Source organism: Penaeus chinensis, chromosome 36, assembly GCF_019202785.1.
Source record: "Penaeus chinensis breed Huanghai No. 1 chromosome 36, ASM1920278v2, whole genome shotgun sequence".
NCBI classification, from domain to species: Eukaryota; Metazoa; Arthropoda; class Malacostraca; order Decapoda; family Penaeidae; genus Penaeus; species Penaeus chinensis.
In genome coordinates, this window is record NC_061854.1 from 30,067,784 (window position 1) to 30,081,989 (window position 14,206).

The 14,206-nt window shown below is 49.4% G+C and overlaps 1 protein-coding gene across 1 annotated transcript in view; it reads left to right on the forward strand.

Annotated features, from left to right (window-relative positions):
* The window catches only part of LOC125044917, a 44,204-nt gene that overhangs the window by 1,437 nt on the left and 28,561 nt on the right, over positions 1–14,206 (forward strand). The gene's annotated exons all lie outside the window — the stretch shown is intronic.

Genomic DNA, 14,206 nt, shown 5'->3' on the forward strand with positions numbered 1-14,206 from the left:
GGCGGTTTTGCTCGCCCGGAGGACCTCTCGGGCCTGGATTTTATTAATTGATTTTTTAAAGTCTCTCTGTGTCATCTACCTTTTTGGACTTTCTGTGTCTCCTTTTGGTTTTGTATTATGCCGTGATTTTAAAGTTAGCGGGTACAAACATTCTCTCTTGTCTGCGGGCACAGGCCTGTTTCCTGTCACGGTTGTCTCCCTTAGTCCTTCGCTAAAAAGCCTGAAGGCACAGGCGTGGAAGTGGGCTGTGAGACCAAAGGCCACAGGCACTCTAGTACCATAGCCAAGCCACAGATAAAGCGCTGGATACCATCCCAGTATTCATAATCCTCATGCTTGTGCCTGTCGCATACTATTATAGCAGGGGAGTCGTTGCTTACCATTGTTAGTGGGTCACAACTCACCATCATATCTACGATAGACTCACCCAATACCGTATCTAGGTCTGACTTACCCAGTATATGCATTACCATCATTAAAGGATGGTAACAACAATACTTATACTAATACTGATAATAATAATAATGAGAAAAATCATCATCATCATCATTATTATGTGTGTGTGTATACACACACGCACACGCACATTCTCTCTCTCTCTCTCTCTCTCTCTCTCTCTCTCTCTCTCTCTCTCTCTCTCTCTCTCTCTCTCTCTCTCTCTCTCTCTCTCTCTCCCTCCCTCCCTCCCTCCCTCTCTCCCTCCCTCTCTCTCTCTCTCCCTCTCTCTCTCCCTCTCTCCCTCTCTCCCTCCCTCCCTCCCTCCCTCCCTCCCTCCCTCCCTCCCCTCCTCCCTCCCTCCCTCCCCTCCTCCCTCCCCCCCTCCCTCTCCCTCCCTCTCCCTCTTTCTCTCTCTCTCTCTCTCTCTCTCTCTCTCTCTCTCTCTCTCTCTCTCTCTCTCTCTCTCTCTCTCTCTCTCTCTCTACTTCACCCTTCTTTCTCTCCTCTTATCTCCCTTCCTTCCTTCCTTTCTTCCTCTTTCTCACGGTCTCTCACGCCGCTCCCCATTCTCTCCCTCCTCTCCCAGTGATATTGCAAATTTTAATTAATGATAAATGAACACGACACTTATTTTTTTTCAAAATCTGTGTGTATTCCTCATCCGGCTTTCAAAACAGATGTTCCGGGGGTTGTTATTAGTAAAGGGGAGGAGGGGGAAAGGGGGGTAGGGGGGGGAGGATTTAGGATTTAAAAAGGGATTACAGTGATGTGATCGTGAGTAATGAATGTGCTCCTCTGCGGATTAATCCTATGGTAATCACCTGGGATTATCTCGCAGTGTTGGGGGTGGAGTGAAAGGGGGGGGGTGAGACAGAAGATGGGGGGTGGGGTTGGGGGGCTGTGAGAGCGACGTTTCGTAGAATGGGGGAAAGGAGGCGGGCGTGCGGGCGGCTGCATGGGCGGCGCGTCTCAGTGGGTTGGCGATGCTGGTGTTGCGTGAATGCGGATCATTCATTCGTGGTCTCTTTCTTTCTCTCTCCCTCTCTCTCTCTCTCTCTCTCTCTCTCTCTCTCTCTCTCTCTCTCTCTCTCTCTCTCTCTCTCTCTCTCTCTCTCTCTCTCTCTCTCTCTCTCTCTCTCTCTCTCTCTCTCTCTCTCTCTCTCTCTCTCTCTCTCTCTCTCTCTCTCTCTCTCTCTCTCTCTCTTCTCTTCTCTTTCGCTTTCTCCTCCTCTCTTTCTCCTCTTCCTTCTTCTCCTCCTCCTCTTCCTCCTCCTCCTCCTCCTCCTCTTCCTCCTCCTCCTCTTCTTCCTCCTCCTCCTCCTCCTCCTCCTCCTCCTCCTCCTCCTCCTCCTCCTCCTCCTCCTCCTCCTCCTCATTATTCTTCTCCTTCTCTGTCCCTTTCCCTCTCTCTTTCTCTTCCCCCCTTCTCTCTGTCTTTTCCTCTCTCTTCTCTTCTCATCTTTTTTTTGTGTCTACTCTTCATGTTTCTCTTCTATTCGTTGTTCTTTCTTTTTTTTCTCTTCTCACCCTTCTGTCTTCTATGGCTCCACACTCTCGCTCCCTCTTCTTCCTCTATCTTCCCTTATTACCCCCCCTCCCCCCCAGAATCAAGCGAAACGCCATCAATCGCCCCCACTCCCCTTTCCATTTTTTTCTCCCCTATATTCCTCGAGAATGAAGGAGCGCAGATGGAGGTGGAGGGAGGGAGGGAGGGAGGAAGAGGGAGGGAGGGGGGGAGGGAGGGAGGGAGGGAGGGAGGGAGGGAGGGAGGGAGGGAGGGAGGGAGGGAGGGAGGGAAGGATGGAGAGAGGGAGGGAGAGAGGGAGGGAGGGAGGGAGGGAGAGAGGGAGAGAGGGAGGGAGGGAGGGAGGGAGAGAGGGAGGGAGGGAGGGGAGGGAGGGAGGGAGGGGAGGGAGGGAGGGAGGGGGATGGCGAAAGGGTGCCATGGTTCAGGGGACATTGGCATCATCTTACGGCATTTATCACCTTTTTGTGGGCACTCCCTGGCACTTTTTGGGCGGTGCGTGGCCATCTGTGACCTATGGGGCTGCTGAAAGGGTTAGTAGGTGGGGTTTAGGGGGTTAGTGGGGTTAGTGGGGAGAGTGGGGGATGGGGGAGAGAATGGGGAAGGGGGAGATAAGGGTAGGAAGGTCTCTGCCTGATGATGACCATTAAAATGCTTGCGATGTTTTGGTCATTCCATGCATTGTCGAAGTTCAGAGATGTATTTATTTATTTATTCTATTTTGTGAAGGGGGCAAGAAACTTTATAGTACTATTATTAATCAGAGTGATGCGATTACATAATAAAAAAAAAAGTTAATTAGTATCTGGTTATTGTTATTGCTGTGCATCATGTTTGTGGTCGTTATATTAGAAAGCGTGTCTTCAGGAGGTCAGTAACCCATTTCCTTAAAAAAGTAGTAATGTAAATTGCAGTTACGAGGTTATTAATGCCGCCATTAGTAGTAATGATAATGAGGATGATTCACTATCGTAGGAGAGTGCATGGGACGCGGAAAACAGAGGCAAGCAAGCATTACGGAGACCGCGTAATACGAAGCGGCGGTCGTTTTATATGAGTTTAGTGACTTCTTGTGCTTCGTGCTGTGACTCGTAGCATTAAAGATTCGGGGGGGGGGGGGGATGGATGGATGAGTGGATGGATGGATGGATGGAAGGAAAGGAAGGAAGGATGGAAGGATGGAAGGATGGAAGGATGGATGGATGGATGGATGGATGGATGGATGGATGGATGGATGGATGGATGGAAGGAAGGAAGGAAGGAAGGAAGGAAGGAAGGAAGGAAGGAAGGAAGGAGGGAGGGAGGGAAGAGGTTGGATATGAGAAAAAGCCAGTGGCAGATCTAAAAATCTAGAAAATCCAGAGATGTTGGGGGGGGGGGGGGCGTAGTTAGGCGACCGACGCATGCCCTTAGTCTAAATAATTACACCCAATTACGCAGTTCGCCGGTCCGTTGTTAATGAAGTCATGATGACCCCCCCCCCCTCCCTCTCTCTTCTCTTCTCTTCTCTTCTCTTCTCTTCTCTTCTCTTCTCTTCTCTTCTCTTCTCTCTCTCTCTCTCTCTCTCTCTCTCTCTCTCTCTCTCTCTCTCTCTCTCTCTCTCTCCCTCCCTCCCTCCCTCCCTCCCTCCCTCCCTCCCTCTACTCCCTCCTCTCCCTCCTCTCCCTCCCTCCCTCCCTCCCTCCCCCCCCTTTCTCTCTCTCTCTCTCTCTCTCTCTCTCTCTCTCTCTCTCTCTCTCTCTCTCTCTCTCTCTCTCTCTCTCTCTCTCTCTCTCTCACTCTCACTCTCTCGCTCTCTCTCTCTTTCTTTCTTTCTCTCTCTCTCTCCCTCACTAGAACAGTGAAATACAAGGGCGGAACTGTGACGAAGGACGTAGAGTACAGAGGAGAGAAAAAAAAAGCTTTTGTTTGTTTGTACTGAGATAATGTTACTTTGAAATTTCGTTGCATTCTCTCCCATCTTGCCCTCTGTTCGTATTTATTTTCTTTTGATGCTTCCCTCGTTCGTGTATTGTGTTAACCATTGTTCTTACTTTTTTTTTTTTTTTTTTACATTTATTGTTATTTTCTTCATCCGTGGCTAAGTAGGGCAATTGCGGAGCTGGAGGCACCCCTGAGATTGCAAAACGAGGCACTCATATTACAATTATACGCCTGATTGTAAGGCTGTTTAATTGTCTTGTAGTTGCTAATGACGGAGAAGGAGGGGGGTGGGGGGTGGAAGTAGTCTAGGGCTCTTGTGCAATTTTTATATATTTTTTCTTTTTCTTTTTGTTTTTAATTTTCGTCTCTGGTACTCTTTCTCTTCTTTCTGTTTCAGCTTTTCTTCCCTTCCTTTCCCTTCCTCCCTCCCTCCTTTCCCCTTCCTTCCCTTCACATCCCTTCCCACCTCTCCTTTCCCCTCCCCTTCCCCCCTCTCCCCCTTCCTGAAATAAATACTGCTCATCTAATTAGTAAAATTGGAGGAAAAACCAAGGAGAAACTAGATCGCCGTTACAGATTACACGGCCCGAGTAAATCCCTCAGCAACACTCACCTTAATTAATGCTCTATCTCTGGCCTATCTTTTTTAATAGACGTCGCCCGGGAAGGTGAAAGGGGGAGGGGGAGGGGGGGCGGGGGAGGGGTCGAGGGACGATGGTGGGCAGACGTCATTTCCCATTTTCTTAAGTAAACATTTTTAACAAGGGGGGACAGGTTATAGAAAACGGACAAGTTTTTTTTTTTGTTTTTTTATAAGATGCGAAACGGATAGATGTCTTACTAAACAGACAGACAGGCCGACAGACCCAAAGGATTAGCAAAAGCGAAAGAGCGTGTTGCCTGCCCAACTAGATATCTCGAGATACCCCTAATCCGGCCTCGAACGATCCAATTTTAGCTACGCGCATCGCACCCACGGCACGTAATAAGCAGTTAGCACCAAGCCCAGGCAATAAGCAGGTCATTTGGCCGCCCTGCCGAGGACTTGGAGGGCGCAGTAGCCTAGCCAGGTGGTTCGTTGCCTTTGGTGGGGACCTTTTTGGCTGGCAGGTGGAATGAGGTGTGGAACGGTGATAAAGTTGTTAATTTTTTTTTAGTTTTTTTTTCCGCGTTTTTGTTCCTTAGCAACATCTTTGTCGTCTGTAGTTTTTCGGGATGAAAACGCGCCGGTTTCAGAAAGGTTGGTAGTTTTGGTAACCCCATTTTGTAATCCGTTACTTTTAGGCAAAATTTGAGAGAGGAGAAAACGCTTCCCTACTCCTCCTTCCGCCTCTACCCATTTCCCCTCCCCTTCCCCACTCCTACCTATTTCCCCTCCCCTTCCCCACCCCTACTCATTTCCCCTCCCCTTCCCCACCCCTACTCATTTCCCCTCCCCTTCCCAACCTCACCCTTTCCCTTTCCCCTCCCCATCCCCCCTTCCATTTCCCCTCCCCGTCCCCCCTTCCCTCATACCAGCGGCGGAGGCCACGTTGGTTCCGACGGGAGGTTAACCGTGATGAAGAGATGTGATTAAAGCCAATTATATCCGATGTTCCGATACCCATTGTCTTAATGCCGGATCGTATTAGCCGCGTTTGGCCCCATCTAGGTCTAATGCGAAGAGCTAATTGAAGGTTCAGTGCGCGGGTAATGGCTTCAGTGGCTGCCGGCGCCCGTCATTAAATTCATGCATGGCAACCCCTCCTTTTTTGAGAGAGCGCGGGCACAATTATATGTTAATTGTCGGTGTTAGTTGCGGCTGGGTTGTAATAGTAATTATTATTATTACAACTTGTTATGTTGGTTTTAGAAGTACGGATTTTTGTGTGTAAACCCGATACGATGCGGTTCACAGCGACGGTGAAATATTTTATTTATTTGCGAGGCAATATCCAGTTGCGCGCGTAACAAAAGTGTGAGCAAGTTTTAAAAAAGGGCCCCGCCTCTTCAGCTCTTCGAAAACTGTTGTCATGCGAAAAAATGTGTTGGAATTAGAAAGGGCGGATGCAGGCGGAAGGGAGAAGTGCAGGGAAATTGGGACACTGGAGCCGAGACACGCGTGCGCGAGGCGAGGTTGCGTGCGAATGTCCCCTCTGCGTGCGCTGCCTGGAGAGGCATCCGTCTCCACCCGTTCCCCTTCCCCGGTGTCTTGGCGTTGGTTCCGCGCTGTGGAACGTGAATCACCGTCGTAAGCACTTACCTGTCACCAGCGCCACCTGCACGGCTATTATCAGAGCCAGGAGGGAGGGCATTAAAGAGTACGATGGCATAGGGGTGACTTAAGTAATCAGCCTCGGCAGACAAAACGCCTACTGCCATCTACCGATAATAAAAGGCTACGGGGTATTCGTCTAGTGCATCATATGACCTTGTTTAGTGGCGCACGAGGCATTTTGTTGATTAGTCGCCGAGTGGAAAGTCATATGACTATGAGAGCGTTAATAATGTCATTCCTTGATTGTGCGATATTAGAGTTGGGGACGCGCTTTGTCGTGGGGGTTTTGTGGACTCAGGGCAAGATTGCATGTTTGGAAGGGTTCGTGTTTGTGCGTCGGGGTCCGTTGTCGGGAGGAGGCAGTCAGTTCCGGAGGTTTGTTTTATATGCCGAATGTTAACCTATATTAGCGTAACGTAACGCACGCCAGAACCCCAAACGGACACATAATGTTAGGTGTCCCCCGCCCTCTACGCCGCACCGAGAACTGCAACCATGCATGTTTTCTGCAACAGTCACCAACACCCAGACTTAGCGGAACCAAATGTGTCCCAAATACCTTATTTCTCGATTACTCCTACCTACTCTCCCCCCCCTAAAAAAAAAAAAAAAAAGTAAATAAAAATATATAAAAAATGGCGGCGTGTATTGGACAAAGAAAAAAAAATATTTTCTGTCTGCGATTACTCCTTCTTGTCCCATGAGATAGGGGGTGGGGGGGGGAAGGGAATGGGGGGAAGGGGGAAGGAGCCTGACCTTGCAACTTCCTCTTAGTTAAGTTCCCAAGGAGGTCGACAGGGTAGGTAGGGGGAGGGGGAGGGGAGGAGGGATTTGCTTGAGTGATAGCCATGCTTTGGGACGTATCCTAATCAAAGGTCTCCGCTCGACCGTTTTTGCATGCAAGTTATATCCGAGAATAATTCCCATTTTTGAAGCAGATTGAGCGGTTGCAAATTACAGGTAAGCGATATGGAAACGCGGTGCTGGGGGGGGGGGGTAGGAAGGAAGGTTGGGAGGGGAGGGAGGGAGGGGGGAGGGGGGCAGAAGGGGCATCAAGAAAAGGAAAGGGACTGGTTATGAATTAGTTATGTTACTTGAGCAGGGGCGTTATCATTACTAGTCACGGGTCGGTTTGTGCCATGTATAATGACCGAGGTTAACTGGCGTCCTCTGTTCTGCCTTTCATCTTTTTTGTCTTCTCTTCTGTTATGCTGTATAATACATGACATAACCAATATTGATGTGATAACAATGTGTGTGTGAGTGTATACACCTGTACATATACGTGTATGTGTGTGTATGTATATGTGGTGTGCGTGAGAGCATGTGTCTAATTTTACCAACGGTGACTACCCATCAACCTGTCTATCTCGTTTTATTAGTATAGGAATTAGATAAACTGAAACTCGATTTTATACGTTTCCGCACACACACCCTTATTAACTTGTCTTTTTATCCATCCATCTCTGTCTTCAACTAACAGCCTGAGTCCCTGTCTGCCCTCTTCCTGCGCTTGCTTGCAGGCGTGTGAACCTTGCTTTTAGGCGCCTGACACCCTTCACCCCACATAACGCGAGATTAAGATTTACACAAGGTAATGCCATCGCAATGCTATGATTTATCAGCCGGTTTGGTGATTTACGGCGCCGCGACGGAACGGGGGGGGGTTAATGGGAGAGGGGATGGGGAGGTGGGTAATGGGAGAGGGGAGGGGGAGGTGGGTAAAGGGAGAGGGGGTGGGTGATAATGGGAAAGGCGTAGGGTAGGATAATGGGACAGGGAAGGGGAGGGTATAGGAGTCGGGGGTAGGCAGAGGGATACTTGCTCGGCCGGCGTGTCTCGTCAGCATCCTCTCGCGGAGACGTTAGGCGGAGATGATTAAAAAAAAAAAAAAAAAAAAAAAAAAATGAGATAAAGAGACGGAAGTGTGAGTGACTTGGGATTTTTAAGATTGATTAGCTGACGGTGATTCACATGGATTGGGCGGAATGGGGTGGCGATGGGTAGGGATTGGCGAGAGGCGTTTAGAGGTGACATTTTATTTTATTATAACAATAATAGTTATTTGTACTATTCTTTTTTTTTTCAAAGAATGTAATTTGGCGGTTTGACCTTTTCGATTTTTCAGGAGGGTGGGTAGGTGCTTAGGGAAGGGGGAGGGGGGGGAGTGTAGTCTAGCAGGTGTCCGACGGCGATGCGCTCAACCCACCGCATCGCCCCGCCGCCGCTACAACTTCCGTGAGAACCGCTGACTTCACCCATCGCTCCCCCCCCCCCCCCTTTCACTACCTCCTTTCCTCCCACCCCATCCTCCGCCCCAAGATATCCTAGTAAGACACTGATAATTCATTGTGGTTACCCTTTCTCCCTCTCCCTTCCTCCCCCTCCCTCTCCCTGTCTCTCTCCCTCTCCCTCTCTCTCTTCCTTACCCTCTCCTCCCCCTCACACACCTGCTTTATCGTTTCTTTCTCCAAGTCTCTGTCTCTCCTTAGCTTCATTAATGGATCATCCTGGAAGTCAAAAGCTTGAAAAAAGGTCCTCGCTCCCGTGTCAAAGGTCAGAGCGGTAGTTCCCGTGGTCATTAAGGGGTCCTGCCCGAAAGGTCACCTGGGGGGTTCCCACGAACGCCTCACGTGGGAGTTGCGATCCTTAAGGTGAGGGGGAGGGAGGGAGGGAGGGAGGGGGGGTGAGGTCGCCTTTGGTTGTTTTGATGTATCTTTTTTTTTGTATTGCATTTCCTTAGTTTGATTTTTTTTTACATTTATTTTTTTGTTGATTATCTTTTTGATTTTTTCCTTCGCATTTTTCATTTTTTACTTCATTATATGTATGTATTTTTTTTGTTCACTTTTTATATTAATTTTCTTTCCTCGCCCTCATGGCTTCGCTGATGAACGGAGAGGAGGGAGGGCTGGAGGGAAGGGAAAGAGGGAGGGGGAAGGAAAGAGGAGGTAGAGAGAAAGGAGAAGGAGGAGGGGGAGGGAAAGAGTGAGAGAGGAAAAGGAGGAAGAGGGAAGGGGGAGAGGGAGAGAGGAGAAGGAGGAAGAGGGAGGGGGGGAGAGGGAGAGAGGAAAAGGAGGAAGAGGGAAGGGGGAGAGGGAGAGAGGAGAAGGAGGAAGAGGGAGGGGGGGAGAGGGAGAGAGGAGAAGGAGGAAGAGGGAGGGGGGGAGAGGGAGAGAGGAAAAGAAGGAAGAGGGAGGGGGATAATAATGTCTCTCTTTACCCGCCTTGAGAACTCCTGTCTGAAACGCCCCGAGGCAAGCTATTCATCCACGCAACTGGGATTTTATGAAAGGTTTCTGGTTTCAGCGTATGACAGTCCTCGCTCGTTTTACAATGAACTTTCACGGTTGATGACGTTTCGATCCTCGGCGTGTGTTCGTCATGAGCAGCTTCCGTCGGCGGCATTGCGTGTGCAAACTTTTTTTCTTTTCTTTTTTTGATAAGTAGAAGGGAAAAAGAAGATTAAGAAGATGGAGAAAGAGAGAGGGAAAGGGAAAGAGAAAGAGAGAGAAAGAGGGAGGGAGAGAATAAACAACAGAGAAAGAAAAAGAGAGAAAATTAATTAGCTCAAAGTTCGTTGCCAAAAGTGGCGATCGTGTGAGAGTTAGCGTGATTGCAGGAAAGCCGCATAATAATAAGAAAATGCAGAGGTCACGTGACGGTAATCTTTTGGGTTACCGCCGAGAACCCCAGCGCATGTTCGGGGTTTCGGAGGCTCGACGTGATCGCGCTGATGGGAAACTGGTGGGGGAAAAAATGACGAAGGAATCAAGGAAAAAAATATTTCCGTTCTTTGGGTAAGCGGGGTTGGGTGGGGGAGGGGAGGGAAAGGTGAAGGGGAGATGGTAGGGAAAGGGGAAGGGGAAAGGGAGATGGTAGGAGGGAAAGGGAACATGGTAGTAGAAAGGGAAGGGGAGATGGTAGGAGGGAAATAGGGTAGGAGAGATGGTAGAAGAGGAAGAGCGTGAAGGGAGAGATGATGCTTTGGATCAAACAAGTGCACCTTCAAGATATTATTTGATCAAGGAAGTAAAAGATAGGGAGTGTGAGTGGTGTGAAGGGGCAAGGGATGGATGAGGGGAGGCAAGGGGAGAAGCGAGGAGGAGGAGGAGAAGAAGGTGGAGGTGGAGGTGGAGGTGGAGGTGGAGGTGGAGGTGGAGGTGGAGGTGGAGGTGGAGGAGGAGGAGGAGGAGGAGGAGGAGGAGGAGGAGGAGGAGGAGGAGGAGGAGGAGGAGGAGGAAGAGGAGGAAGAGGAGGAAGAGGAGGAGGAGGAGGAGGAGGAGGAGGAGGAGGAGGAGGTGGAGGAGGTGGAGGAGGAGGAGGAGGAGGAGGAGATGAAAATGAAGATGAAGGTAGTGGAGGAGGAGGAGGAGGAGGTGATGGTGCTTTGCTCTCCGGAGATCAGCAAAGAAAACAAGAGCACGACGTCGCTAACGAGATAAACGTGCTCTCTCGCCCCTCCGAGCCCGGCCTTTGCCCACAGAGCGGTGGACACTCTCCTTCGGGCGCTGTTTGCATCTTGCCCTTCCCTCGCTTGCCCTTTGCTTCGTCTCGCCTTACCTAAGTCTTGTCTACCCCCTCCCTCTCCCCAACCCCTTCTGCAGGAGACTTCAGAAATGGCGTTTGAGATTACAGCGACTTCATATCGCCAAGTGTCAAAGCCTGTGATTGAAGCTTCCAAGATACCCAGTGTTTGTGCCTTCACGCACGCCCCCCCCCCCCCACTCCTCCTCCCTAACGGCCCCGCCCCACAATATTTGCGAAAGCTATTAACGGGCGAGAGATAAGCAAGAGTTGTGCGATACCTCGGGCGCCGCGGAGAGATAAGAGATAAGGATTTGAGGTTGGAAGGACGCGCGTATCGTGTCCAGGGGAGGGGAGGGGAGGGGAGGGGAGGGGAGGGGAGGAGGGGAGGGGAGGGGAGGGGAGGGGAGGGGAGGGGGGGAGGGGGCGAAGCGATAGGAAAGAGGGGGGGGAGAGGGAGAGACGCGATAAATGGGTGAGCCAAGAAACGATAAGGGGAGGAAGAAGTGGATATTGAGATTGGGATAAGGAAGAAAGGAAATGCCGTAACGACAGGATAACACGGAGAGCGATGAGGGAGGGAAAGGAAAAGGAAAGAGAAAGAGAAAGAGAAAAACAAAAGGATAAATAAGTAGGAGAAAGAAAACAGAGGAATAAGAGTAACGCGCAAGAGGGGATACCAGAATCAGGAAATTGAATCACCAGTGAAGAATGGGAAGAACGAAAGAAAGGGAAAAGGAAAATTAAGAAAACACGGACCGCGATGGGAAACAAAGCGAGGCTCGGTAAATGGCGCCAACAGTCGAAATCGTTGAAATAAATTCGTGTATAAATATTTCATGCTGTCAGCTATTGTTATTTACAACAGCACTTAATGTGTTGATTAGAGTGTTGGAGGATTCGAGAGAGTGAGTGACGCGTTCTGAACTTATTTTCATTTTAAGAAGATCGCTACAGAAATTGCGGTTTCTGTGTCAAATTAATGGCGGTTTTGTAAAGTCGCTGATTTTTATTTTCGTTGTGAAAATAATTTGAAGTCATTAAATCACTTAGTGTCGGGGATCTTGTTTGGGAAACTGACGTAATTTTTTTTTTTCTTTTGTGACGTCTTCAAACTATTTAGGAAATTATGTTGGAAAAAAAAAACAGCTGGTTTTATATTATCTTATTTTGAGACGGCTATACTTAGTCTCTGATGTATTACGTAGCCTCGTAAACTCGACCCTGTGTAGTATACTTTATTAGCTGGTATAACCACCACATTAGGTAAATTGACAAAAGATCTTTTTTCGTAAAGCGATATTTACGGCCAAACTTAAACAAGTACTGTGCATTATAGCCGCTATGATAGACTGCCGGACAAGGAATTCGAGCTTATATCCACAAAGGATCTAATTAGTATGCACACAAAACGCGCCAGTCACGCCAACGAAGGGCGGCGGGATCAGATGCTCCTGTATGTGGGTAAACCTCCTCTTCCCCCTTCCTCCCTTCTCTTTTCTTCCCTCCTTCCCATTTCTCCATCTACTTTCTCCCTTCCCCATTGGTCATTCCATTTATTCTCTTTCTCCAACATCTGCCCTACCCCCTTCCCCCCTTCCCCCTTCTCCTTCTTCTCCTTCCCCCTTTCCCTCTCCCTCCTACCCCCTTTTCTCTTTCTTTCCCCCCCTCCCCCTTTGTCCCCGAGGGCGTGAATGCCGTGGATCATTAAGAGACGCCGGGCGTGAGAGATAATACAGTGATAGATGGAGTTAGAGAGTTCGGGCGACGCGGGACTGTTTGGGTTTTGGCGGGAAAGCATGTGGCGGCGCGATGCTCTTTTGTCTTCCGAATTTTTTTTCTCTTCTTTTTGTTTTTCTTTTCCTGTATTCATATTTTTATTTAGGGTAATTAGATAACTCGGGCGCCTCTTCAGGAATGTTGAGGGAATTGTCTCCTTGGCTTTCCCCCTTTTGGAACGGTGATTAGCCCTTCAAATCCCTTCCTTAACCCCCCCTTTACGACCCGTAATGGCGTGAACGCGACTTGATGAAGCACAGGGTTAGCGATGCTAATGAGTGGGTACGATTTAAGCGCCGCGGGTCAGAAATTAGATAAGACTATTAATTAAAGACAAAGTGCAGCACAAATTATAGTTTTTTTTAAAGAAGAAAAGAGATGTTTAACTGCCTTCTTCTCCTCCTCCTCCTTCTCCTCCTCCTCCTCCTCCTCCTCCTCCTCCTCCTCCTCCTCCTCCTCCTCCTCCTCCTCCTCCTCCTCCTCCTCCTCCTACAGTTTTCCTTGTTACCCGCTGTCGGTTTCCTCCTCATTTATTGCTCATTGCATCTTCTCCTCCTCCTTCTCCTAATCCTCCTCCTATCGTCGTCGTCGTCATCATCATCATCCTGCTTCTGCTTCTCTCCTCCTCCTCTTTCTCCTTTTTCTCCTCTTCCTCCTCCTCCTCCTCCTCCTCCTCCTCCTCCTCCTCCTCCTCCTCCACCCGTTCTTCTTTCTTCTCACCCGAGTTTCTTCCACTTCCCTTCCCCCTTGTTAATTCGGTCGACATGAGTTTATTTATATATACATTTATTTTAAGAAACCCGAGTTGAATTCAGGAAGAGGAGACCGAAAACTAGAGGAAGCTTGTTAGAAGCCATTGCTCCGTGGGGGGTAGGGGGTGGGGGGAGGAAGGAGAGGAAGGGGGGGGTCTGACCGTCGCTACCTGCCGGGAATTAATTGAAACGCATAACCCAGACGGTTTTTGTTTTTGTTTAAAAAAGAAAAGAGGGAGTGAGAGAGGTGAAGAAGAGGCGGGGGGGGGGGGGAAGATAGACATGGAGAGGAGAGGGAGATGAGGGTGGAGAGGAGGAAGAGGGGGAGAAAGGAGATGAGAGGAGAGAAGAGAAGGTAGAGGAGATGGAGAGTAAGGGGAGAAAGAAGCAGAATATGAAGAATGTGGAGAAGACGGAGATGGATTAGGAAGAGGAAGAGGAAGAGACAAACGAGAGGATGACTTTTTCTTTCTTTTGTGCGAGTGCTTGATATTGAAGATGAGTGTGATTATTAAATAAACTTGGGTGGATTGCGGTCACGGACACTTAAAAACCAAGGAAGCATCTTGTCACGGATGCTTCTAGAAGGCTCTCCTCCTCCTCCTCCTCCTCCTCCTCCTCCTCCTCCTCCTCCTCCTCCTCCTCCTCCTCCTCCTCCTCCTCCTCCACCTCCACATCCTCCTCCTCCTCCTCCTCCCCCCCCCTCACCCTCACCCTCACCCTCACCCTCACCCCCTGTCTTCCATCCTCTTTTCTTCTCTTCTGTTCTCTTCCCTTCTATTCCCTTCTATTCTCGGTTCTCTGCTTTTCTCTTCTCTTCTCTCCTCTCCTTCCTCCTTTCGCTCTTAGCCACGGTTGTCTTCCCTTCGGCCTCTCCTGCGTGAGTGATCAGATCTCGTTAGATTTGCTTCCTCGTTTTCTCTCGCTTCGCCGGCTCGGGTTGCACGCGTCGAGTGCCAGGGGTGAGTGCCATTAGCCATGCCTATTCCCACGCCCCCCCCCGCC